The sequence below is a fragment of the Orcinus orca genome, chromosome 3, assembly GCF_937001465.1.
Source record: "Orcinus orca chromosome 3, mOrcOrc1.1, whole genome shotgun sequence".
In the NCBI taxonomy this organism is placed as follows: Eukaryota; Metazoa; Chordata; class Mammalia; order Artiodactyla; family Delphinidae; genus Orcinus; species Orcinus orca.
The window spans coordinates 16489822-16513823 of NC_064561.1; the positions used below are offsets into that span (position 1 = coordinate 16489822).

General features: G+C 40.3%; 1 protein-coding gene and 1 non-coding gene across 3 annotated transcripts in view; both read left to right on the plus strand.

The window, feature by feature from the left end:
* Window positions 1–24002, plus strand: part of LOC101270920 (zinc finger protein 354B) — a 90324-nt gene that overhangs the window by 53401 nt on the left and 12921 nt on the right.
* On the plus strand, window positions 10694–22460 carry LOC117198198 (uncharacterized). 2 transcript variants are annotated; one of them, XR_007476735.1, is made up of 3 exons: window positions 10694–10803; window positions 13562–13657; window positions 17768–22460. It is a non-coding gene; the product is annotated as an uncharacterized LOC117198198 (transcript). The 2 variants fall into 2 exon arrangements; XR_007476734.1 differs by having other exon boundaries at window positions 17873–22460.

Consider the following 24002-nt stretch of genomic DNA (forward strand, 5'->3'; position numbering starts at 1 on the left):
TATTCAATATTAAATTAATACCTGGTATTAATGTTTAAGTTTGTTGATCTAATCAATATAGACATGTCTTTAGAGCCAGCAACATTAAGTATAATACTTTTATTGTGCCTAGGTTTAATATAAATGAAATAAGATCTTATTATATCTGTTACAAATTTGTCAACAATGAAAATAACTCGATGTGAAGAAACTTCCAAGACAAAAAAATGCAAATAAGATAAGAGCCTTGGGTGAACTTTTTAGGAATAATTATGCTTTAGGAACGTCTACTTAAGAATAATCTCTCTAGATATTCGACAACTTAAAACATTTAGCGTTGTGCTAAATTAAGTTAAAGGATGGAAGTTTATTAAATAACTAGTCCGTTTCCAAATAAAATAAGATACTGAAACTGTAATTACTGAACATTGGCTTCCTTTTACAGAGAAACAAAAGGTTTAGAACTATTAAAAAATGTGTTTGGTGCCACACTGAGATGTTTTCTATAAGAAAGCACATTCTTCAAAAATTATTATTTGGATGTATATTTACCAACCTACAGAGTGGTGATATAAAGGATAGTTCATGGTTGCTTAAGGAAAGTAGGATGTATGTTTTTAGTAAAAAAGGTATGAGGGGGCTTCCCTGGTGGCACAGTGGTTAAGAATCCGCTACCAATGAAGGTGACACGGGTTCGAGCCCTGGTCCGGGAAGACCCCACATGCCGCGGAGCAACTAAGCCCGTGTGCCACAAGTACTGAGCCTGCGCTCTGGAGCCCGCGATCCACAGCTACTGAAGCCCGTGAGCTACAAATACTGAAGCCAGCGAGCTACAACTACTGAAGCCCGCGCACCTAGAGCCCGTGCTCTGCAACAAGAGAAGCCACCGCAATGAGAAGCCTGCTTACTGCAGCCCTCCAGTTCGCCACAACTAGAGAAAGCCCGAGTGCAGCAGCGAAGACCCGATGTAGCCAAAAATAAATAAATTTATTTTTAAAAAAGGTATGAGGAATGGAATTGCATTTTATTAAGGAAAAAGGAAGTAGGACTAACTTACAGGTGGCTGTTTCTGAATGGGAAAATAAAGTGATGGATACAGAAAGTGATAAAAAAAGTTTGTGGAAAGTGGACCCCAAGAAAAGAGTTTTGTGCATGGTACAAGTTTTCTTAAGATGTTGAACTGCCTTGGATGACAGATTTTAATTCTTTACCTTTTAAGTGATCAGGTCTATATTTGCCTTTAAAATCTTTTACTGTTACTTTGGCTAAGTGAATAACTGTTGTTTCACAGTGACATATGATCTTATCTGACTGAGTGTTCTAAACCCTTTTGTTTTTTTGATAAAACTTCCCAAACCAAACTGTAGTGGAGTTTCTTTGACCTCTAGCTAACTTTGGGATGCTTCAAAGGGCCCCTGAAACATCCCAAAGAGAGATATTACACTAATTAGGTTCATTTGGTATTTTAAAAGTACATGGGAAGTATTGTCAAATGTGTAATAAATCTCCTTAGGTTATATTGTATGGTAATTGTTACTAATACAGATATTCTAGAAATTATATATGGAATTTCAAAAAATTCTGATATGTCGTGGTAAAATGTTATCAGTTATAATTCTAGTTATTATCGTTAAGTGTCATATGTCTCAACAGTAACCAAGTTACCTTGTTAATTACATTGTAATCAGATTTTAAACGTGCCTTAAGTCTTTTGTCATTATAGACACTTACACGGTTTTACTCTGATGCCTTTGCAAAAATGCTTCCTCTTCAAGAAGATTTATAAAAAGGACTTTTGCATAAACACAAGTTTCTGACTTTCAGACCATAATGATAAACTGGATATAAAGAAGCTCTTCTCCTCAAGCTACTTATGATTTACAATAATTTGGTAATTTACATCTGTGTGTAAAATTAAAGCATTTATCTTTTCTCTCTATCTGCTCCCTCCAGAGATTGGAAACTCTTAGGTCCCCAGCAGCTTTATCAGATAAATTAGGAAAGCTATCTCACAGGTACAGAAACCTCAAGGTATTTCGGAGAACTTGAAAAGGGAGGAATTCACCTAGATCTGGTAAGCAAAATCTGTGACAAGCCCTTGGTGTGACTTTCCTGAGAGGTCTTTTAAAAGTTCACTCTGAGACCCCTTATAAAAATTTCAGCAAGCAAAAAAGCCTATATGATCAATTACAGTTATATAAATCATCAGGCCAAGTTTGTTGAGACCAGACTGAAATTTGGTTCTCTCTCTCTGTTAAGAGAACAAAGTTTTCTTGGAGTGTTGCTTTTAATAACAGACTATGTAAATTTCTTTGCCTTCAAGTGATTTGTATGTGCTTTTAAAATCTCTCGTTATTTTGGTTAAGTAAATAAGTATTATTTCACAATGATCTATGAAGATTTTGACACACGTAAAGTTCATTTGGCTTCTACACAAATTAACCCCTCATTGTCAGACTTTTGCTATCCTGATGTCTTTGTAGCATGGCAACGGTCTATCCTAAGTCAGAAAGTTTAAAATGGGTAAACAATAGCTGTAAATTAAACAGGGCTATGGAAAATCCAAGATGGCCACTTGGCTTTTTCTGTCTCCCTGATAAATCTCATTTTATTTGATAGGATAAAGCCTTCCCTGGCTACAAGATTAATGCCCTCACAATGGAAAAAAAATTATGTTTCACTAAATATTAAATTCTAGTTTTGTTAATTAACGTCTGTGTTTACCAAGACTCACTTCCCAGATAGTTCCTTGCTGTTATGTTATATTGCTAAAAGTTTAATTAGATTATTAAAGGAAACTCTTAAGTTTGTTTGTAAAGCTTATCTCAGTAGTCTATCTTTAGATGAAGATCGGATGCCCTATGACTTACAACCAGGGGATTATACATACTGGAAAAGACACAATTTAAAGGACTATCTCCAACCTGGATGAAAGGACCCTTATCAGAGAGAATGGCTGACCTCAAAATCACCTTAAAACAACGCTCAAGGGCTTCCCTGGTGGCGCAGTGGTTGAGAGTCCGCCTGCCAATGCAGGGGACACGGGTTCGTGCCCCGGTCCGGGAAGATCCCACATGCCGTGGAGCGGCTGGGCCCGTGAGCCATGGCTGCTGAGCCTGCGCGTCCGGAGCCTGTGCTCCACAACGGGAGAGGCCACAACAGTGAGAGACCTGCGTACCGCAAAAAAAAAAAAAAAAAAAAAAAAAAAAAGTACATGACCATGCCAAATGGCTCCATTCCTTTGGACAGGGTAACACAAGTGCTGACTTTATCTGGACTAGGATCAAAATTACTACCAAACGAAACGTGGCTCTTAGGCTTGCTTGGGCCCCTGGTTACAATAATTCTTTTACTAATCTTTGGCCTCTTTTTTTTTTGAACTACTTGTTAAATTCTGTCTCCTCCAGGGTACAACAGGTTCACATCAAGATAATGATGATGCAAAGATTCCAGCTATTTCTAAGAACAGATCCTGCCAAAATAACAGCAGAAGTCACCGTGGGGCCCCTTTATAAAACAGGGCAAGAGCTCCATGACCCCGACTAGGTGGGGTCTACGAGCCCCTTGCCAGCCTGATGAAGCTACAGAAGACAGACCGTAGTCCCTCATCCTCCCAATAAAGATTTCTTGGGGTTCATGTCTCAGGGGGGATTTGAAATGGAAGATAGATTGGCCTCTGGGCTGGACAGCTGGTGTTTGTCAAATGGAGCAAAACTGAAGTTTTGTCCTCAGTCAGACAAGAAGGGCGCCCGTTTCCCTTCCTCCATTGATATGGAGGGAATGAACTAGCAGTGGGGAATTTGTTGCAGCAAAAATAGAAATGAGACTTTTCTGATAAACAAGGAAAACAAGCAACAGTGAACAGGCTGGGAAAACAGCATAAACAGGCCTGAAAGAGTTAAGCAATCTTGGTTATTCTTTAGCTGTTACTACTAATGAACACTTGTAACTAGACTTGTACTTCACAAAGCTAAACAAAGCTAATTACTCTCATTCCATATGAATTGTTCCCTGCCTCTAGCATTTACCCTCGCTGCATTCTCTTAGCAAATCACCCCTTGTAACTGTTTACTCAGGCCATAACCCAGAGATAAACGGACCCAATTACCAGGTTGCCTGATGCCAGCAGTGACTGTTTTAAAATACTGCAAGAAGAAGAAGAATGCAAGACCTTCACCACTTTGATCCTTATCACTTATCCTGGACTGCGAGTTCCACCTATAAGACACCCTGTGATTCCCCAGGACAGGAGGGCACAGTTCTTGCGGCGCTAGCCTGCTGTGTCTTCCCTTCTGCCTGGCAGAAAAATAAAGCCATCTCTCTCTTCCTCCAAAATCTCTGCCTCTGTGTTTCTGTTCGGCATCGGTGCACAGGGAAGCCGATATCTCGGCAACATCAACACCTCGTCTCCGATTCATTGGCCTGTCTGCGGCGAGCAGAGCAAGCTTGGACTCGGTAACAAGTGCAGGTGTAAGATATGTCTATTACAGAAAGTTTTATTGAACAGCACTGATTTAGAATCTACATTTCTTTACCATTCACCTTTAGATCTATAATCCACATACTATTGAAACTGAGTCCTCCTAAAATCGAGTTCTGCTGACAAATTTATGATTAACCTCTCTATCCAAAATGTTATTCTCTTTCTTTTTCAACACCTGTTCCCCTCAAGATTGAAGAGTATCAAAGAAAAGGTGGGGGGCGGGGGTTGAAACTGAGCAGGCCCCTGTGGGGCCCTCTTGGGCCCAAAAGACTTTTTGTGTCCCCCGTTTCTGGTTTGTAGGAAAAAGGTTTTCAGCCTCCTAGACCTTACCTGAGTTCCAAAGAGCATTATCAAATAGTTACTAATTAGGGCAGTGAAAGAATACAGAAAGAAACGGGAGTACAGCATGGGGCAGGGTCCTGGTTCCTCCTCAAGGAACATACATAACAATATGTCTCTGCGTTCTTCTACAGGAACTAGCCTCCCCACCACCAGGTGGAGGATGGTAACTTCAGGCTGAGCACAAGCACCTGGGCCCAGACTGGTAGGAACCAGGAGGCTGATGATTGAGATTCTTGGAACCCCACCCCGTTACCTCACCACCAACCAAATCAGGAAGGTTACACACCCTGCAGCCCTTCCCTCAACTTTTTCCTGTAAAAACTCTTCCTTGAAAACTATTGGGGAGTTTGGTCTTTTTGAGCACAAGTCACTTGTTCTCCTTGCTTGGCCCTTACAGTAAACCTTTCTCTGCTCCAAACTCCGATGTTTTGGTTTGGGCTCATTGTGTTTTGAGCACACTAACTAGGGTTCAACAACACTATTAAGTTTGTGAGTAAGATAAGGAAAGGATCAAGTTTTATTTTTTATATATATATACACGAAAAGGCAAGTGAAAGAATATTCATAGCGGCATTCTTCTTAATATCCAGCAACTGGAAAAAACCCAAATGTTTGAAGGGATAAATAAATTATGATGTATTCACATAACAGAGTAATGGGCTGCAATATACAACAATATGAGTTTATCTCCAAATATAATGTTGAATGAAAGAAGTCAGACACAAGAGAATATATACTGTATACTGTAGTTATTTAAAGTTTTTAAAATGCAAAAATAATCTACAGTGTTAGAAGTCAAGATAGTGGTCATGTTAGCTAGGCAGCAGTAGGGAAAGGATAGAGTTAAACCAAAGTGTGATTTGTTTTGCAGAAACTATCAGTTAAATGGCAGAAGCACACCATGTTCCAAAAAGGTTACAGTGCATTCCAGTCAAGATACCACAGTGCTAACAACCAAGAACCTGCTTGCTTGCAGTTTTTGGCAACCTAGCGTAACCTTTGCCTCATTATAACGATCATGCCTACCCTTTCATGAATATGTGTGATACCCCCAGGCTTAAAACTTCCCCTGTCCAGCTGTTCATGGAGAGTTATGTCCCTGTCTCCTTACTTGTCAAAAGTAATAAATGCCTCTGTTTTAATGGAAAGTACTTAGTGTGTTCATTGGCTATGCACCCCAAGGAGGGACCAATAGTGTCTAGTAACAGTTACCTTTGGGTAGAAGGGATGAGGTAGTTGTTGGGAGGGCATGAGGGGAGTATTTGGAGTACTGAAAACATTCTATTTCCCTGGATGGCAGTTATATAGCTGGGTGGTGGTTGTGTTATGGAATCAAACTTTGGTCTCCTAGCCTGCAGGCAGTAAACCAAGCTACTATACTGGGTTGTGGTGAAAGAAAGTGCGGCGTCTACCGTAAGGTACCAGACAAGGAGTCTGGGACAGCTAGTGCTCAAAAAGCCCAAACTCCCGGATGGGTTTCAGCAAAACATTTTTAAAGACAAGGTGAGGGAGGAGGAGTCCCAGGTCTGTGATCGGTTCATGCACAATTTTCTGATTGGTTGATGGTGAGGTAACAGGGTGGTATCACTGGGGTTAACGTTACCAATCCTCAGCCGCCAGTAGGCCTGGTGGCAACATGCTCATGGTCATCAGGTAGTTAATTTCTTCCATTTGGAGGCGTTTTAGCATTTGCAAAACAACTCAGGAAATGTGCATCAGATACTATCATATAGGTACTTCAGAGAGGAGCTACAGCAGAGGATATAGGGGAGGGGTCTGTCCCAGGAAGGTCCCATAGGGTCCTGCTTGGTTACAGTTATTTAGCAGTGTTAACTTGTGATGACCCATTAAGCAGTATGCTATTAAAGAATAGGGCTTCTTTTTTTAAGGTAAAATTATGACTGTCATATAGGTATAAAATGAACAGATTTTAAGTTAACTAGTGAAGGAACAAACAAAAAGTTACAAATGGTGCAAAAGACGTGAAATGAATTTATAAACAGATACAGAACTGGTTTTTGTGTGTGTGGGGGGCAGGGGGCTGGAGGGAAATCAGTTGTTGCTCCACCAGACAATTTATTTGCCAGTGTACAGAAAAGAGTAATTTGTATTGTTTTCAGCTGTCTACTGATATTTAAACTTACAAACTTTTAAAATAGCTCAAAGATAATGAAATGTTCATACCTTATGGAATCAGATAACCTGGAAGGGCATGCTCTAGACACATAGTTTTCTCCTGCAGACACCAAATAATCCTTTTGGTCCATTTCACAGTCTTTCACATAACTTAAGAGTTGTCAGTCTGTATATTATACTTCCATTTAAAAAAAGTTTATTAAAAAATAAAATTAAATAAAGGAAAATAGAGAGTTCTGTAAAACAGGCATCAGCTTTCTCAGGTGTTCCCCAAGGCTACTTTAAATTCCTGAGACTTCCGCACTGACCAGCTTTCTTTAAAGCTTCAACCTCTTGCCACATGGCTGGCCTCTGTCTTACTTCCCTCTTCCCAATTCCCCCTTCCAGAGACTAACTATCCAGATGTCTACTTGGTGGGGCAAGGGAAATTGACTGTAATGTTGATTGGGAAAGGAGATCTAAAGATTTGCCTCAGAGAGTTTTCTCCTTGCCCTCTTTATCTTTTTTTTGTTTTAGCCTCCACCTTCAGTCCCACTTCCAGAAGTATCTGGTATTACCACTCCTGTTTGAGGTTTCTGAGATATAAAGTCAAACTGGCTTTCAGCTTTTTTTTATAGCTGTCTGGGGATTTGGCATTTTTCAGGTTTGCAAAGAAAATAACATCTGTCTACTTTTCAGGTCCAAAATGTTGCTGGTGTGTCCTTGCCTGGTTTTTCCTGAACTTGTGAGTTAACTTTTCAAATAATACCTTAATTTTGGCTTTAGTAGGTTTTGGAAGGGAACAAAATTTGATATATTGTTAGAGAAAAAAGTATTATCCTACCTGTTAAAAAAAATTGTTCATGATATTTGTTAAAGAACAGTAAGGCAGAGTTTATTCAAGGGGGGCCATTGTGATTGGGTATAGGGACCACTGCAATGGAATCTTGCAGTTGGGAAGAGGGACTGGGATCAATTCCAAATACAGCGTAAGCAAGTAGGAATTTATAGCCAATGAGCCAGGTGGGGGTGGTCAGAGAATAGATAATTACTAAGAGGAAACATCGGGGTGAGGGGGGACCAAACTAACAGAATACTTGCTGAAAACAGACATCACCTGAGGCATGGTGGAGGAGGAATTACCAGATATCAAGAGTGATAAGATATGGAGGATGGGGTATTCTGGCTAAACTGATTTAGTAGTATTCTTGCTAAAATTTGACAATGCAGAAACAAAAATGAGAACCCAACTCTTGAGGCCTAGTTGAAAAAGAGCTCAGAGGAGCCTGATTAGAGTGTGACCAGCCTAATCTCTAAATATTCCATTTACCTAAATTTTAAAAACTTTTCTGGTACTTTTAAAAATGTCTAATTGTATTGTTGTCAAAGAATGTGGTACTTATGATACCAGTTCTTTGAAATGTGTTGAGACTACTTTTATAACCTAGCATAAGGTCATTTTTTTATAACCATATGATTAAAACTTATTTTCATTAATTTGGGGATGCAATATTCTATGTGTTTGTCCATTAAGTACAACTTGTTAATTTTGTTCTTCAGATATTCTATATCTTTAGTGATTTTTTTGGTGAGATTTTCTGTCAATTTCTGAGAAAAATAGTTTAAAAATAACTCAGTAGATTTGTCAGTTCTCTTCTGTCAATTTTTGCTTTATATATTTTGAAACTCCATTATTAAATACATAAAAGTTTATGAATATTTTCTTTTGGTGAATTAACTTTTATTGTTATGTAATTACCTTTTCCACCTCTAGCAATATTTTTTGCTTTAATGTGTGTGTGTGTGTGTGTGTGTGTGTGTGTGTGTGTGTGTGTTAGTAGCTACATTAACTTTCTGGGGTTAATATTTGCCAGGTATATCTTTTGCAAGTTTTCCACTTTCAACGTTTGTGTATCCTTATGTTTTAGCATATAGCTTAGATTTATAAAAATGTAGTCTGCCAGTATTTTTCTTTCAATTGGAAAGTTCGGTTCATGTGCATGTGTAGTGATTACTAATAGACTTGGCATTATTGCTATCATCTTCTTGCATATTTTTTATTTACCTGAGTTTTTATGTTTGTGGGTTGTTGCGTTGTGGGGGGGGTGTTGGTTTCTTTTGGTCCTTCTCCCTCTCCCTATTCTACATTCTCTGCCTACTTGTTGGGAAATTGCACACTCTTATGTTGTGAATTTTATCAAGGGCCATTTCTCCACCAAACCATGATGAATATGTTCATGCAGTTTCTGATGTACGAATGACCTTGTAGTCCTGGAACAACTGTCTGATTCAAGGTGTTTGAATCGAAAAATACAGTGGTAGATTTTTACTTTGTTTGTTTGTTGCTATCTGGGTTACCTTCACTTGATTAAATGAACTGTGAAGATTTTCATGTTTTTCAATATTTTGAAATAGTTCAAACATCTCTCAAAAAGAAACAGAGTTGGACACTAGTTTAACAGAGTAAAGACATATTTTATTCAGTACTATTGCAATAGGGGCTTCAGTAAAACTGAACTCAACTCCCAGTAGAGCAAAGACAGCTGGGGATTTACAGCTCCAACAAGCAGGGTAAAGGGGGTCAGTGGATGGAAAATTACTAAAAAGGAGACAGCAAATTTGGGGGGATCCTTGCCAAAGGCTGGCCAAGGACTTAGACATCAAGAGTAGGGGATGAGGAATTTGATCAGATATTAATAATGCGGGATTCTACCTAAGCTGACTTAGCAGTATTCTTGCTAAAACTGGGCTCCACAAGCCAAGGACAGGGCTCAAGGAGGAGACCTAGTAGAAAAGAAGTCTCATAGGAACCTTCCTAAAGTTTAGTCAAAGGTGGAGTCTTTGTCACATCAATAGAAAGAGGCAGATGAAGCTACCGGTTATTTTTAGAAAAACAAATATTACAATCTAAGCTACCATATAGATCTGCCCCAAATGTCATGTACTTCTCCAAATTCCAGCGGCAGACCCAGCTGTAACTGACAGCTCTGGCCACACATTTAATTAGAGGTTTTGTCTGCATTCCTTTTTTTAAAAAAATAATTTATTTTTGGCTTCATTGGGCCTTCTTTGCTGCGCGCAGGCTTTCTCTAGTTTGCGGTGGTCAGGGGGCTACTCTCTGTTGTGGTGCTCAGGCTTCTCATTGCAGTGGCTTCTCTTGCTGCAGAGCACAGGCTCTAGACGCATGGGCTTCAGTAGTTGCAGCACGCAGGCTCAGTAGTTATGGCACACGGGCTTAGTTGCTCTGCCGCATGTGGGATCTTCCCGGACAAGGGCTCGAACCTGTGTGCCCTGCATTGGCAGGTGGATTCTTAACCACTGCTCCACCAGCGAAGCCCTTGTCTGCATTCTATACAGTGATAATTCTGAAGCAAATACGGCAGCACCCGACACTGAGCTAGGAAAGGAGGTACAGTAGCCACCATTCATGGAGTGCTCACTCTGCATCTGGTATGTTAACTACCACACCTACTCAGTCTTCTGACAACTTTGCAAGGGATTCCTCTAGGCTCCCTTTATTTCAGAGGAGGAAAGTGAGGCTTAGCCAAGGCTGTCTGCCCCTTCTTCCCTACCCATGGGTTAGGAACCCACAGGTTCTAATGAGAGGCTTCTTTAGGGTTGCCGGGGTAAGGTTACCGCGCAGTCAACTCCTGGCTTGGCAAGCCACAACCCCACCAAAATGAGGTAGCCATTCGGGAAGCCACCACCTTCCGTCCCGCTGGAACCGCCCCTCCCCCCACCATCCGAGGCCCGCGCCTGCGCACTCCTGACGCCCGCGCCGCGCCCCCGCAGCTTTGTGGGAAATGTAGTCCGGCTCCCCGGGGTGGAGATGCTGGGAGGGGCGGCATTGGTCCGCTGGTTGCCCTGGCTCCTGCTGGGAGAGGGTGAGTGCGGGGCCACGGCGGGAGGCACCGGGTCTGGAGGGCGCCGGAGGGCCTGGCGGGAGGAGTCCTGTACAGCCGGGCAGGCCCCTTAGGGGCGGGGCGGGGCGGGCTGCAGGTGGGCCGCGACCTCTCGGACCCTGCGCAGCGCCGGGCTTCTAGTTCCAGATGTTCTTCCTCTCGCCCCGGGGGCCCAGCCGGGTTGGGAACACCGAGAGCTGAGGCGCCGGACGCGGTCCTTCCACCACCTGTCCCCCGAGTGGCGAGGGCAGGGGACCCGACGCGGCGGCCACGGGTCCCAGGGGCAAGTGAGGGACCGAAGGCTCTGGAAGTCTCTCGGACCCTGGGTTCCTTCCCGTCGCGGGCTGTCCCCCGGACCAACCTCGAAAGTCTCGGGGGATGCTGGACCAGGGTGCGGGTCTCCGGGCTCCAGCACCTGCCCTTTGTGTAAACCGCATCTCGGGGGCCGCCCTCAGTGATTTCCGATTCCTAAGGGTGATGGCGTGGGCTCCCCTTAACTCATCTCTCTGTAAGAATGGGGAGGCCAACCCTGTGCAGATTTCTGCTTCAGGGAATCCTTTTCTTTCTTTTCTTCCTTTATTTATTTAAAGCAGTTTTTCTCTTACCAAAAAAAAAAGTTCACTGTAGGACAACTAGAAGATTCAGAGGAGCAAAAAGGAAAAAATCATTTGAAAACTGTCAGAATCTGCATGTCGGCATGTATATACGTATAAACACAGAAACGCTTTGTTTTTAAGCAAATATATGGATATTAGTGTTCTTTTCTCCATTTACTTCAAAAATGAGTGCGCAAGTCTTAAGCTCCGTGATTTTTTAATAAATATTTTTATCTGTGTAGTACCACTTAAGATGCAGAATAAACTTTTGTAAGTTTTGAAACTATCTACTTATACCAATTTTTAAGAACAGCTAAGTCTGCTTGTTAATGAACATGAGGAAAAGTATGTCTGTGCCATATTTAATCCTCTCTTTAGGCCTTTGTTTTCTTTCTCAGGGCTGTTGTGGGGTTTTTTGTTTGTTTAGTATTATAAACAATATAGGCCATCTGGCTACATATATCTTTGCATTCTTGTTTCATTCTATAAATCTCTTCAAGTGAAATTTCTAGATCATACTGTAAGGCTTTTGATACCTCCTGTCCTATTCTCTCTAGAAAAGTAGTAGTTTATAAACATTGCAAGGTAAGGGTGCCTGATTGACCCACAGCAAGTCTGAGTGTTACTATTCTCTAACTTTCTGAGAGGTGCAAACAATAGTGTTGTTTAGATTTGCTTATTGAAAACTAGTGAATATTTTTATGCAGTTGGCATTGTGTTTTTAAATTGTGTCTGATACACAAGTATATTTCCAATTTCTATGCAGAAATGTTACATTTTCATATGTTCAGATGTGCAAACCTTCCCTTCATGTTTGGGTCTTTGACATCATTGTTAGAGGGTCTTCTATTCCATATGTCACAAAATGTTCATCTTCATTTTCTTGTAGTACTTTAGTTTCACTTTATACGTAAATTTTTATTCTTTTCCAAATGGTAAGTCCTTGTTCCAAGTTACTGAATCATTCATCCTTTCTTCATTGATGTGAAATGTCACTTTTTTCATATCCTGAATTCTTATATATAAATTTTTTTTCTGAACTGATTGTGTTGGTAGGATTTTAATTTGTTCTATTCACCCTTTTCCCTGGTAGACTATAACATCCGCGATGGTAGAGAGTTTATCTATTTTGTTTACAGCTGTATTCATCCCTTGCCCTAAGAATGGTGCCTGGTACACAGTAGGTGGTCAATAAGATATCTGGTGAATGAGTGACACTATACAGTAACACTATGTTCTAATTATCATAGCTTTATAATATCTGGAGGGCAAGTTCTCACATCCATTGTTATACAACACAATTAACTTTTTTAAAAAAATCATTTTTTCCATAATTAACTTTACAAGATTATTATTTAGCTGTAACTTGGTTGGGAATATGTTAAGTTTATAAATTAATTTCAAAGAAGTGACAACTTAGGATACTGTGACATCCTATCCAGGAGTATGGTATGTCTCTCTCTGTTCAGCTTACTTTATATATCTAAATAAGCTTAATAAATAAAAAGTATAGTTTTCTCTACATTTATACTATACACTTCTTATTTGGTTTATTTGTAGGTATTATATTGTCGATGAGAAAAGATATTCACAACCTAAAAGTTGAGAGTTATGTTTTATTCCGCAGGAATTTTTAGGACTTCAAGCCCAGGAGGCAGCATCTCAAGTAACCCTGAGAGAACTGCCCCAAGGAGGCAAGGGGTGGGTGGGGGCTGGGGGGGTGCAGGATATATAGGAGTTTTGCAACAAAGGGCAGGTAGTCTGAATGGCAGAAGATTATGGTTAATTAAAGAAAACCAGATACCTCAAGTTGAGGAATTTAGCACTTTTCTATAAGAGTCTGGGTTCACTGAAATCATTCCTTTGATACGTACCTCAGCTATCTGGGGCCAGTATCCTGTGTTTTCACATCCTGAGTTTCCTCAGGGCTCACTGTGGGGAGTGGCTGCAGTCTGATGGCTGCTTGACGACAGGTATTCTCTTCCTTTCTAAGTTCCCTCAGGGCTCACCAACTCACTGGTGGTGGCTGCAATCGCTGATGACTGTGACATCCTTTGTTTACTGATATGGCAGGCAGTATTCCATTTCTGAATATTTTTTGTTGTTGCTGGAGTCTTGTTTCTCACATCTTTTCCTTCCCTCAGCTCTGCCTCCTCTGATCCTGCCCACCCCCTGGGAAGGACACCACAGGAAGGAAGGAGAAGGCAATGGCTGCTGGGCCTCTACTATTGGGAGTTCAGGTGAGCTCATTTTTCTCTCTTAAACCTCTCCCTTACTCCTTGTTCCTGTACTGTAGGTGGGCCTCACCACAGAAAACAGGGCCATTGAGATCTCTGAATGTTGGATGTTTTCCACAAAACTCCCCCTCAGCATTCCTCAGCTAGGTTCTCAGCTTCCAGTTCCTTATTCAGCAGGATGCCTTGGCCTGCTGAGCTGTTGGTATTGTCCAAGTGTCAGAAAAGGAACAAAAATCATGTGAGAGATGGTCCTGGTGCTTATAGGGCTATGGACTTTCAGGGAACATAAAAGAGGTCACATCTCTACAAGGAACAGTCATGATGATTGTACATGTATATGATAATAAGAACAAGTATGGTTAAGTACCCACATTGTCAGTGTTCCAAGACCTGGAAAGAGAGAAGATCAGTGTGGTGACCAGAAGTAGGGTTGGGTAGGGATACCTGGAGAGGATTTGCTGTAATGGAGTCAGAGTGTCCCAAGTTTAAATTCCGACTACCATTTAATAGCTGCACTGTCTTGGGCGAGTGACTTGACTTCCCTTGAAGCATCTGTTCCTCATGTGATGATAGAAATAACAGCGTTAACTGAGTGTTTGCCACATACTTGACATTGATAAGAATTTCACCGGACTTATTTCATTTGAACTTTCAACAAACTTATGAAGTAGGTATTATTAAATGAAATAAGTAATGTAAGTAAAAAGAGCCCAGCTTTGGTTCCTGAAATGTTGAAGGTACTAGCTCAGCGGTAGGCATTCTTAGCGTTATTCCAGCCACTAACTTGGTGTTTTAGAGTTTGTCGACTGAAAAAAAAAAGCACAACATGAGGGTTGTGAGTTAAGTTTTATTTGGGGCAAATTGAGGACTATAGCCTGGGAGACAGCATTTCAGATAGCTCTGAGAAACTGCTCCAAAGAAGCAGGGGGGAAGGTCAGTATATATGTGATTTTGGTGAGGTGGGGGAGGTGCATGCAATCAAGCACATATTTTTTTTTTTGTAGAAGGTTTCTGCTAGTCTCGTGAAGGTTACTGCTAGTCACGAGGAGCAGACGTCACCATGAAGGATTTTAGTGCTTTTCTAGATGTGAGGAGATATAAGAATTGGGCTCATAAAATTGTCTCTTGAAAATATCTAACTATCTGAAGACCTGTACTATCAGTTGTTCCCAGAGCAGAGTGCTGATCTCCACCCTGAACTCCTTTCAGGGGATGTTGAAAGTCAGCAGCTGTAGTGGCTCGTAATTGGATCCTTGTAGGGGTAGATGGCAAGTGCCAATTTGTAGGTGATAAGTTTTAGAGGTGGAGCGAAGGTAGAAGGGACTGGAAGGGAGAGGGAATCAGATACAGTTTGGGGTCAAGTACCAGGAAGGAGGAGTTTGTGTGTTTGGTGGGGTGGTAGGCATGGGAGTAGAGGAGGAGTCAGAGGAATTTAAATAAGGGAGTTGGCATGATAAGAGCTTTTCTAAGAAGAAGTGTTGGACCTCCTTGGTGGCGCAGTGGTTGAGAATCTGCCTGCCAATGCGGGGGAAACGGGTTCAATCCCTTGTCCAGGAAGATCCCACATGCTGCGGAGCAACTAAGCCTGTGCACCACAACTACTAAGCCTACCCTCTAGAGCCCGTGAGCCACAACTACCAAACCCGAGCACCACAACTTCTGAGCCTGCCTGCTGCAACTACTGAAGCCCACGTGCCTAGAGCCCGTGCTCCGCAACAAGAGAAGCCACTGTGATGAGAAACCCGCACCCCACTCACCGCAACTAGAGAAAGCCCGCATGCTGCAGCAAAGACCCTGCATAACCAAAAAAAAAAAAAAAAAGAAGCAGTGTCTGTCAGCTAGAGGAAATCATAGAGGAAAAAAAGTGAGTAAGGAGCCTAGGCTTTTTTTGCCCTGTGAGATTGCTTGAAAATGGAACCTGCTAGTTTTTGCTAGAACCTGGAGTTGTTCCTTCTCTGGAAAAGGAAATAAGACATCAGGGCACTTTACCCAGGAAACCTTAAGTTCTTGGTTGTTTTTGTTTTTGTTTTTAGGGTTAGGTTTATTTAACTTTGTCTCCCATCCCAAAGGACTTGTGGTTTTTCTTTATTCATAAGATCATATGTTAGGATTCTCTTAAATATGTCACTTGGTTATTTACAAGAGGAACCAGTTTAAAGGCTTCATGAAGACAAGCACTAACTGTTGTGATTTTTTTTTAAATTTATTTATTTATTTATTTTTGGCTGCATTGGGTCTTCGTTGCTGCGCGCGGGCTTTTCTCTAGTTGTGAGCACGGGCTACTCTTTGTTGTGGTGTGTGGCTTACAGTGGCTTCTCTTGTTGAGGAGCACAGGCTTTAGGCGCACAGGCTCAGTAGTTGTGGCACACGGGCTTAGTTGCTCCGTGACATGTGGAATCTTCCCAGACCAGGGCTTGAACCTGTGTTGCCTGCATTGGCAGGTGGATTCTTAACCATTGTACCACCAGGGAAGTCCAACTGTTGTGATTTCTATTTGTACTACTTTCTCTTCTCAATGTTATCAAGCTCAGTTTTAAAAGGCAACATAACTCACAAAAATAGGTATCAGAGAGAGGGAGTTTCTGGAAGAGGGGAAGCTTTAAGGGGGGAGCACTCAGAAGATTTTGGTTGATGTAGGTTGTGGTATGGTTGTCAATAGCCTTGATTTTATTTTATTTAGTTAAAATGGCACTAACTAAATTTTTAAATCAGCTTTATTTTTCAGGTATAATTTACATAAAAGAACCCACTTAAAGCATATAATTCATTGAGTTTTGACAAATTTATGCACCAACATCATCACCACCCCAGTCAAGCTATAGAACATTTTTATCACCCCAGAAAGTATCCATACCCTTCCTGTCCACGATCCCCATCCCAGGCAACCACTGGTTTGATTTCTGAATACTTCAGTATGTGTTTCCTAAAAATAAGGACCCTGGATTTTTTTTGTAGAAAAAGGTACATGTTTATTTTTCACTCAGGCATAAGCAAAGCAAGGTCATTCCTGGGAGAGGGGCATGACCCACCAGCATAAGGGCTGTCATAGTGTCAGAGGGTGGGAATGGTAATAGATTGAGGCCTGCAGTAAAAATATATATAGTGTAAGGGCTGTGCTGAGCCCCACCCAGGGAATGCAGTGGAGAATATATTGGCTATTATTAACTTGACAAATATTTAATAGTTTAGCCAAAAGGCATTTGCTGAGCAAAGGACCGTGTTTTACATAGCCAAAATATAATTATCAAAATGAGGAAACTTACTCTGATACACTACTGTTAACTAATCTACAGACCTTACTCTTAATTTGCCACAAATGTCCTTTATCTGGTCCAGGAACTAATCCAGATCACATCTGGCATTTAGCTGTCCTGTCTCCTTAGTCTCCCTTAACCTGGAACAGTTCTCAGTCTTTGTCTTTGATGACTTCTGACACTTTCAAAGAGTATAGTGATTGATTTAGGAGGTATCAGTGCATCATTAGAGCTGTATTCCTTTTGTCATCTTTACTAATATTTTCATCTTTCCTACATTGGCCAGTGATGTGCCTGTGAATTGCCCGAGTATGACTTGTGTTTGCCTTTAAATTTTATCTTCCTCTTCTGAATATAAATATTAGGCATATAGTTCTAAAAAGAAATTAAGGCCATAAGATATATTTCTAGGTGTCAAATCCTCAAAAATAACTATGGATGTACATTCTTCTAGCCTTTAAGATAGCTTTTTATATCCTTTGCCCCTTTTTATATTGAGTTGTTTATATATAAAAGAAGCCTTTTATATAATGTGGATATTTGTCCTTTCCCATAAATTGTCATTCTTGTTCTCTGTCATTTTTCTTCTAAAATTTTTTATAATCTTCTACAAATAAGTTTTGAAGTCCTATGCAGTTAACTTTCCTTTTCCCTTGTTTGGCTTTGGGATCGTTGCTGTGAAAGGCTTTCTGTACCCTAAGGTTATAGAAATACTTTTCTACATTTTTTATTAGTTTTATCATTTTAAATTTAGATTCTTGAGCTATCTGGAATTTATTGTATATATGTGAGGTTGTATTCTAACTTCATTTAACATGGTGTGGTGAGGCATTTCATCATCCATCCTTTCATTTAACAGATTTTTAGCACCTCCCTACCATGTGCTAAGCAGCGTTCTGGGTTCTAGGAAGGTAGCAGTGAATGAAACAGGTAACACCCCTTCCTCCTGGATCTTCTCTTCTAGAAAGAGGAGGCAGCAGTGAAGAAGAAATACTGCTGAGGACGAGGTTACATGCTGTGATGGCCACGCAGCAGGGTGGCCTGGCTGAGTGTGACGGGGCACCTTTGAGGAGATGGCATTCAAACTGTTGTAAATCTGTTGAAATAATCTATTGAATAATCTGCTTATTATCCATTGATTTGAAATGCTACCTTTAAAATATACTAAATTTATATATGTATATAAGATGTGCACATATAATATATTCACACACATACATACATGCATGAGTTTATTTTTCTGGATTCTGTTCTATTGCTCTATTTCTACTATAGTAACACACTATTTGTTTTAGAATTTATTTTGTTATTTTATAAAGAAAATCCACCCCCCCTTGTTTTTCTTTTCAAAATTTTGGTTACTGTACTGTTCTTATACATTTATCCTTAGGGTCAAATTTTGTTAACTATAATCAAGTTCTAACAGAAACAGTTAAAAAGAAAAAATATGCAATTTGGATTTGGATTCATTAAATCTGTATCAGTTTGAGGAAGATTACCATATTTACAATGTTTATTCTTCCTACTGAGTAAAAAAATTACCCTTCATTTTATTTGGATCTTTCATTATGGATTTTGTTAACTTTGATCATGAGGCTCTTGCTTATTCCTAGTAAGTATATTCTGAGGTGTTTCATTTTTGTTGCACTGTGATTGGGATTTATCCATGATTGTGGCTTTGTTAAAAAAAAAAGAAGAAATTGGGTTGCTAAGAATTATATTTGAAGACACTTTGCTGTTGTGGTGCCTAAAACTTCATCACTATTGTATCTTCTTTATAAAGTATACTTTCATTATTAAAATATCCCTATTTATTCCATTTGATAATTCATCTTTTTAAAGAATAACAATATCAAAAAAGCCTGTGTTTCAGGTTTAAGAAAACCTCTGCATAAAGGAGATAAACCCATGAAGCTGCTTATTTCAAACACCCTGAGTTACCCCATGCTTAATGTAGTGCTGGGGAGAAAAAACGCATAATAAGTGGAAAGGAGAAAGGCAGAAAACATTTTAAGGGATTAACAACAAATACATTTTATGAACGATACAGTTAAGTTTCACTTCAGCCTTTTAAAATGCCTTTCTGTACTAATCTACCCAGGGCTCCATAGTACGTTACATAGTAGGGACAAGCTCTGCAGCACGAGGGCTGGAGGTTGGGGGTGGGTAGGTTCTGCACTTAAGGGAATCTAGGGAATAGAAGAATCTAGGGAAGTGGGGAAGACGAGCATATAGCCCATAGGAGTCTGAGTTTGGGCTTTTAATTTTGCCCAATATGTTCAGCTAAAAAGGCAATTGCCTTGTAATTAATTTATTGAAAGTAGAGTAATTTTTGGAAAGAGTGTCATATTTCTGCTCTGTTGTTTTTCAGAAAGAAGGGGCTTATGTTTTGTTTCCACATATATTCTACGTTATTTGATATTGATATGGTCTCCTCCATGCCTTTTTGTTTGTTTGCTTTTGTCTGCTATATCTCGTCTCTATCACCACCCCTTTTTAACAATTTTTTGGTTTGTGTTTTAGGTGTATCTCTTGTATGTGCCATATAATTGTGTTTTAAACCAATTTTACAGTTTTTGTCTATTAATAGACAAAGTCAACCCATTTACATTTGTTGTTATGCATGTATCAAGTCTTTTTCTGGTTATTTAATGATTTGTCCTTATTATGCTTTCTTGTTTCCTTTCTTCTCCTTGCTTTAAATTTTTGAACTGATGATTTTTCTTGTTTCCTTTTCTTCCTTTCATAAAATGAAAATTCTGCCATGTATTTATATCCTGCTAGTAGCTACTTTTACTTTTCTTGACACTATTTGTCAGTGATTTTTAACATATTTTTGTTATTTTGATATACTGATTTAAAAGTATTAGGAGAAAATAATGAGGTAGAAAGATATATGATAAATTCTGTGCCTCAGGGTTGACACTTTCTTCTGGAGTTCATAGCCAGTAGGATGTAAAATACACAACTTGCTTGGAAATTGGTTTCATTCCATCTCTGGTCTCTCCAGTCCTTTTCTTTCCACTAACTTTCTCCCCTTTGCCTATTCACATATTACAGTGCTCTCTGTCCTTAAAGGAAAACCTTTTCCATTGCTTTATTTACACGACTTATTCCTTACTTCTTTTCATACAGTGTTATCTCTCATCTTCACAAAAAGTTTGAAGTAATTTCATCTGGCTGCTTCTGATTCCTGATCCTATCTTCCTTATCTTCTCCACTGTAAGCTGACTTCTTCCTTCATGACTCTTCTGAAATTAGCTAATTTTCGAATCAGCAGATTCTTTTCAATCATCATTCTGTTTGACCCACCCAGCTTCTGATAGTGTTGACTAGTCCCTCCTCTTTGAAACCCTCTTTCTCCTGAGCTTCAATCCTGAGTCTCCTTCCATCTCCCTTTCTGTCTTTCTCTCGCTCTTCCTCTTGCTGAGGATTGCTAGGGTCTTTTCTTGGCCTTCTCCTCACAACATGAGGAGTTGAATGGCCTTGGGTTCAAGCTCTATGATCTTGGAGAGGTTATTTAACCTTTTTGTTCCTCAGATTCCTCATCTGTAAAATGATGACTTTAATTCTGTCACTTTAGCAGGTTGTCCTTTGGATTAAATGAGCTGAGGCATACGAACCTCCTATTAGTACAGAACTGAGTATAATGTGAGTTATCATGTATGGTAACTGCCACTCAGTTAGTGTTCCCTCCTTGTATTAGTTAGGGTTCTCCAGAGAAACAGAACCAATAGGATATATGTAGATATACAGAAAGAGATTATGAGGAATTGGCTCACACAATTATGCAGGACAAAGAGTCCCCATGATCTGCCATCTACACTCGTAGGGCTCAGGAAAGCCAGTGCTGCAGTCCCACTCCAAACGCGGAGGCCTGAGATCCAGGGACCAATGGTGGTAAGTCCTGGTCTGAGTCTGAAGGCTCAAGAGGTAGGAGCATTTATGTCTAAGGGCAGGAGAAAATGGCTATCTCAACTCAAGCAGAGAGAGCAAATCCACCTTTCCTCAGCCTTTTTGTTCTATTTGGGCCCTCAGCAGATTGGATGATGCCCTCTCACCTCTTTGTTCAGTCTACTGATTCAAATGGGAGAACTCTCACAGAAATACCCAGAAAGAATGCTTTACCAACTCTCTGGGCATACCTTAGCCCAGTCAAGTTGACACATGAAATTAACCATCATACGCATCAGATAGTGAATGCTTACAGAGTTTTATTTCCTAGTCTAAGGGCTAGAAAACAAAGCTCAAATGGGCTTATAAATTTGAAATGCCATTTTCAAGTCCAGCTGGGTGTTTTGTTGGTTGTCTCATAGACCAACCACAGTCTAGATTTATCCTGTTTGCACATGCTTTCCCCGCATTAACTGGAATTCCCACCCAGTGATTGTAAAGCCTAAAATTCCATGTGCTGCTTCTACAACTCTGAGCCTTAGGGAGCTCCAAAGACCTCGTTGTGAGTTCCCCTGCTCTATCTGGATAGGCCCCCACCCACTGGGAAAGGCTCCACACCCAACTAGCTCCCCTGTCAGCCTGGCCAGGTACACCCCTCCTAATCCTCAACGTAATGGTTTTCACCTCCCTAGCAGCCCACGAAAGTGTTCAAACAAGCCAGTCACATCTTCCCGTGGGAACCAAGGGTCACCTCAGCCTCCTGTCAGTACCAAGTCTGCCTCCCACAGCCCCTGCGGTTCACTGTTCCTGAGTACAGGCCCCGAGTGGTCTTGCATGGCATGGGGTTGTGAGGCCAACTTGTGACTAATGAACTCCTGTCAGGCTCATCTGTCCAGTGCTGGGTGTCATATATTCGGTCACCGTGTGCTATTTAGGGTGGGGAATCCCTCCTTCATCAATGGAGTGAATAGGATACAATCAGAACACCACCTACTCTTCTCCAGTGCTAATCTAGAGCAGCCTTCACTATCCTTCCCTATGACTCCTTATACCTCCTCTTCCTGTCCTTAAATGTCAGAGCACTTTGTATATTTGTCTCTGATTATTTCATGATAATGTCGGTTTTTGTTGCAGGTGTTTAGTTTCTTTTGGAGGATAATATTTTTCTCTCACAGATCTCTTCTGTCCCTTCTAATGCTGCTTGTTTTTTTGTTTTTTGTTTTTTAATTTCCATAGAGGGTGTTATTGGCATAATCCTTTGTTCAGTAGAAATTTATAGTTTCAGGAATCAGTGACATTCAAGAATGTGTCTGTAGATCTTACCTGGGAGGAGTGGGTCCAATCTAAATTCTGCTCAGAGGAACTTGTATGGGAAAGTGATACAGTAACCTGCTTTCGCTGGGTAAGGACTTCTCCTTGTAACTCAAAACCTACCTATTGCCATCTTTCCCACTATTGACATCTTGTACAGCCTCTGAAATTTGTGAATATGGACTTGAAATCCTGATACTACAGGACATTGTTTTAGGGTAGTTCCTTAGTGTCCTGTCTTTCAAGGTGAAAGGCCTTCTCTATAGAGAATGGAAAACTGGGAAATCTCAGAAGCCACACCTTCCTTTGTTACAGAAGCCCTGAAGATGAAGGGATAAGACATATGCTGGGAGTGGTTTTTATACTCAGTTCAGAAGTCAAATTTAGTGTTTTTCCTCCCGAGCAGGGCATCAGCTTTCCAAACCAAATGTGATATCTCAGCTGGATTGAGAACTGAGCCTGATGACAAAAGAACATCCAGGGTGCATTTCCCCAGGTAAGGATCTGGCTGCAAGAACTTGTTCCATGAGTGTCACCTTGGGGAGAAACCACTACAGAGGTCCCTGGGTCTCTTGAGACCTGTACCATTTGCTGTGTGTTTCTCAAATGCCTCTGCATTGTTGATGTCACTCATCCTGCTGAGGTCTTGCATGTGTCCTTACCTCAGTGGGAGGTAATATCTTATGAGGATTAAATGAGTTACTACATTTGTGACTCTTTTAAATTGCCTGGAACATACTGAACATTCAGTAAATATCAGCAGTTATTATTTCCTCTTCTGTCATCTGTGCTTTCTGTTCTTTTTCTTTCTTTCTTTCTTTTTTTTTTTTTTTGGCCATGCTGTGCAGCTTATGGGATCTTAGTTCCCTGACCCCAGGTATCCAACCCGGGCCCTTGGCAGTGAGAGCATGGAGTCCTAACCACTGGACCACCAGGGATTTCCCTCATCTGTACTTTCAATCCCTGTCTTTCTCTCCCGCTCTACTTTATTCTCTTTATTTTCTTTCATGAATCTTCTCGGCCATTACCTATATCCATAGCTTCCTTTCCATTATTCATTTAAACATTTGTCAGCTTTTTAAAAGGAGACTAACATTTCTCTTCCTGTGAATTATATAGGTGTTTTATACAGTCTTCATTTAAAAACAAATGACGAGTGAGTTTAGCCCTGTTCTTTTTACTAGTAACCTTACATTTTATGTATTTCCTTTCTCATTCCTAAATTTTTAATCTGAATCTACTACTTATTTAATCCCATTCTCCTCTAAGCATTTAATGCTTTGTAATCTTTGTTATCTGCCTACTAATCCCCCTCACAACTGAAATTTCTTTATTAGATGTTATCATGACTTTTCTCTGAAAAAATGCATTTTATACCTTTATCTTTTCTGCTCATGTGAAAGTGTTGATCACTTCTTTTCATACACTGTTTAAAGAGTTAGGCAGATATTTTTTGATGTCTGGATAGTGTATGGCTATCTAAGTACAGAGCAATAAAAGAAATCAGTAAAAAAACATTGATAGGAAAAAAATCATCTTGTGACCATCGCTGCTTGTTTCCATTAAGCTTTCTAAAGAACAGGATTCTGGAAGAGTCACTGTGTCAAAGGATATATACATTTTTCTGGCTCTTGCTACATATTGTACAACTTTGGATATTATCTTATGCTTTTCATGCTAATTTTTAGGTATAGAATGATTGCTTAAGGTAGCTTTAATTAACTTTATTACAGATTTCTGTGGATTCAATTACTATTGCTATTTGTATTCTTACATAAATAACAAACAAATGTTTTTTGAGCACTGGGCCCTGTTCCTAACATTGGGTGTAGAGCAATGAGCCAAACAGGCAGAGTTTCCACGTGGAGTTTATAGTCTAGTCGGGGAAA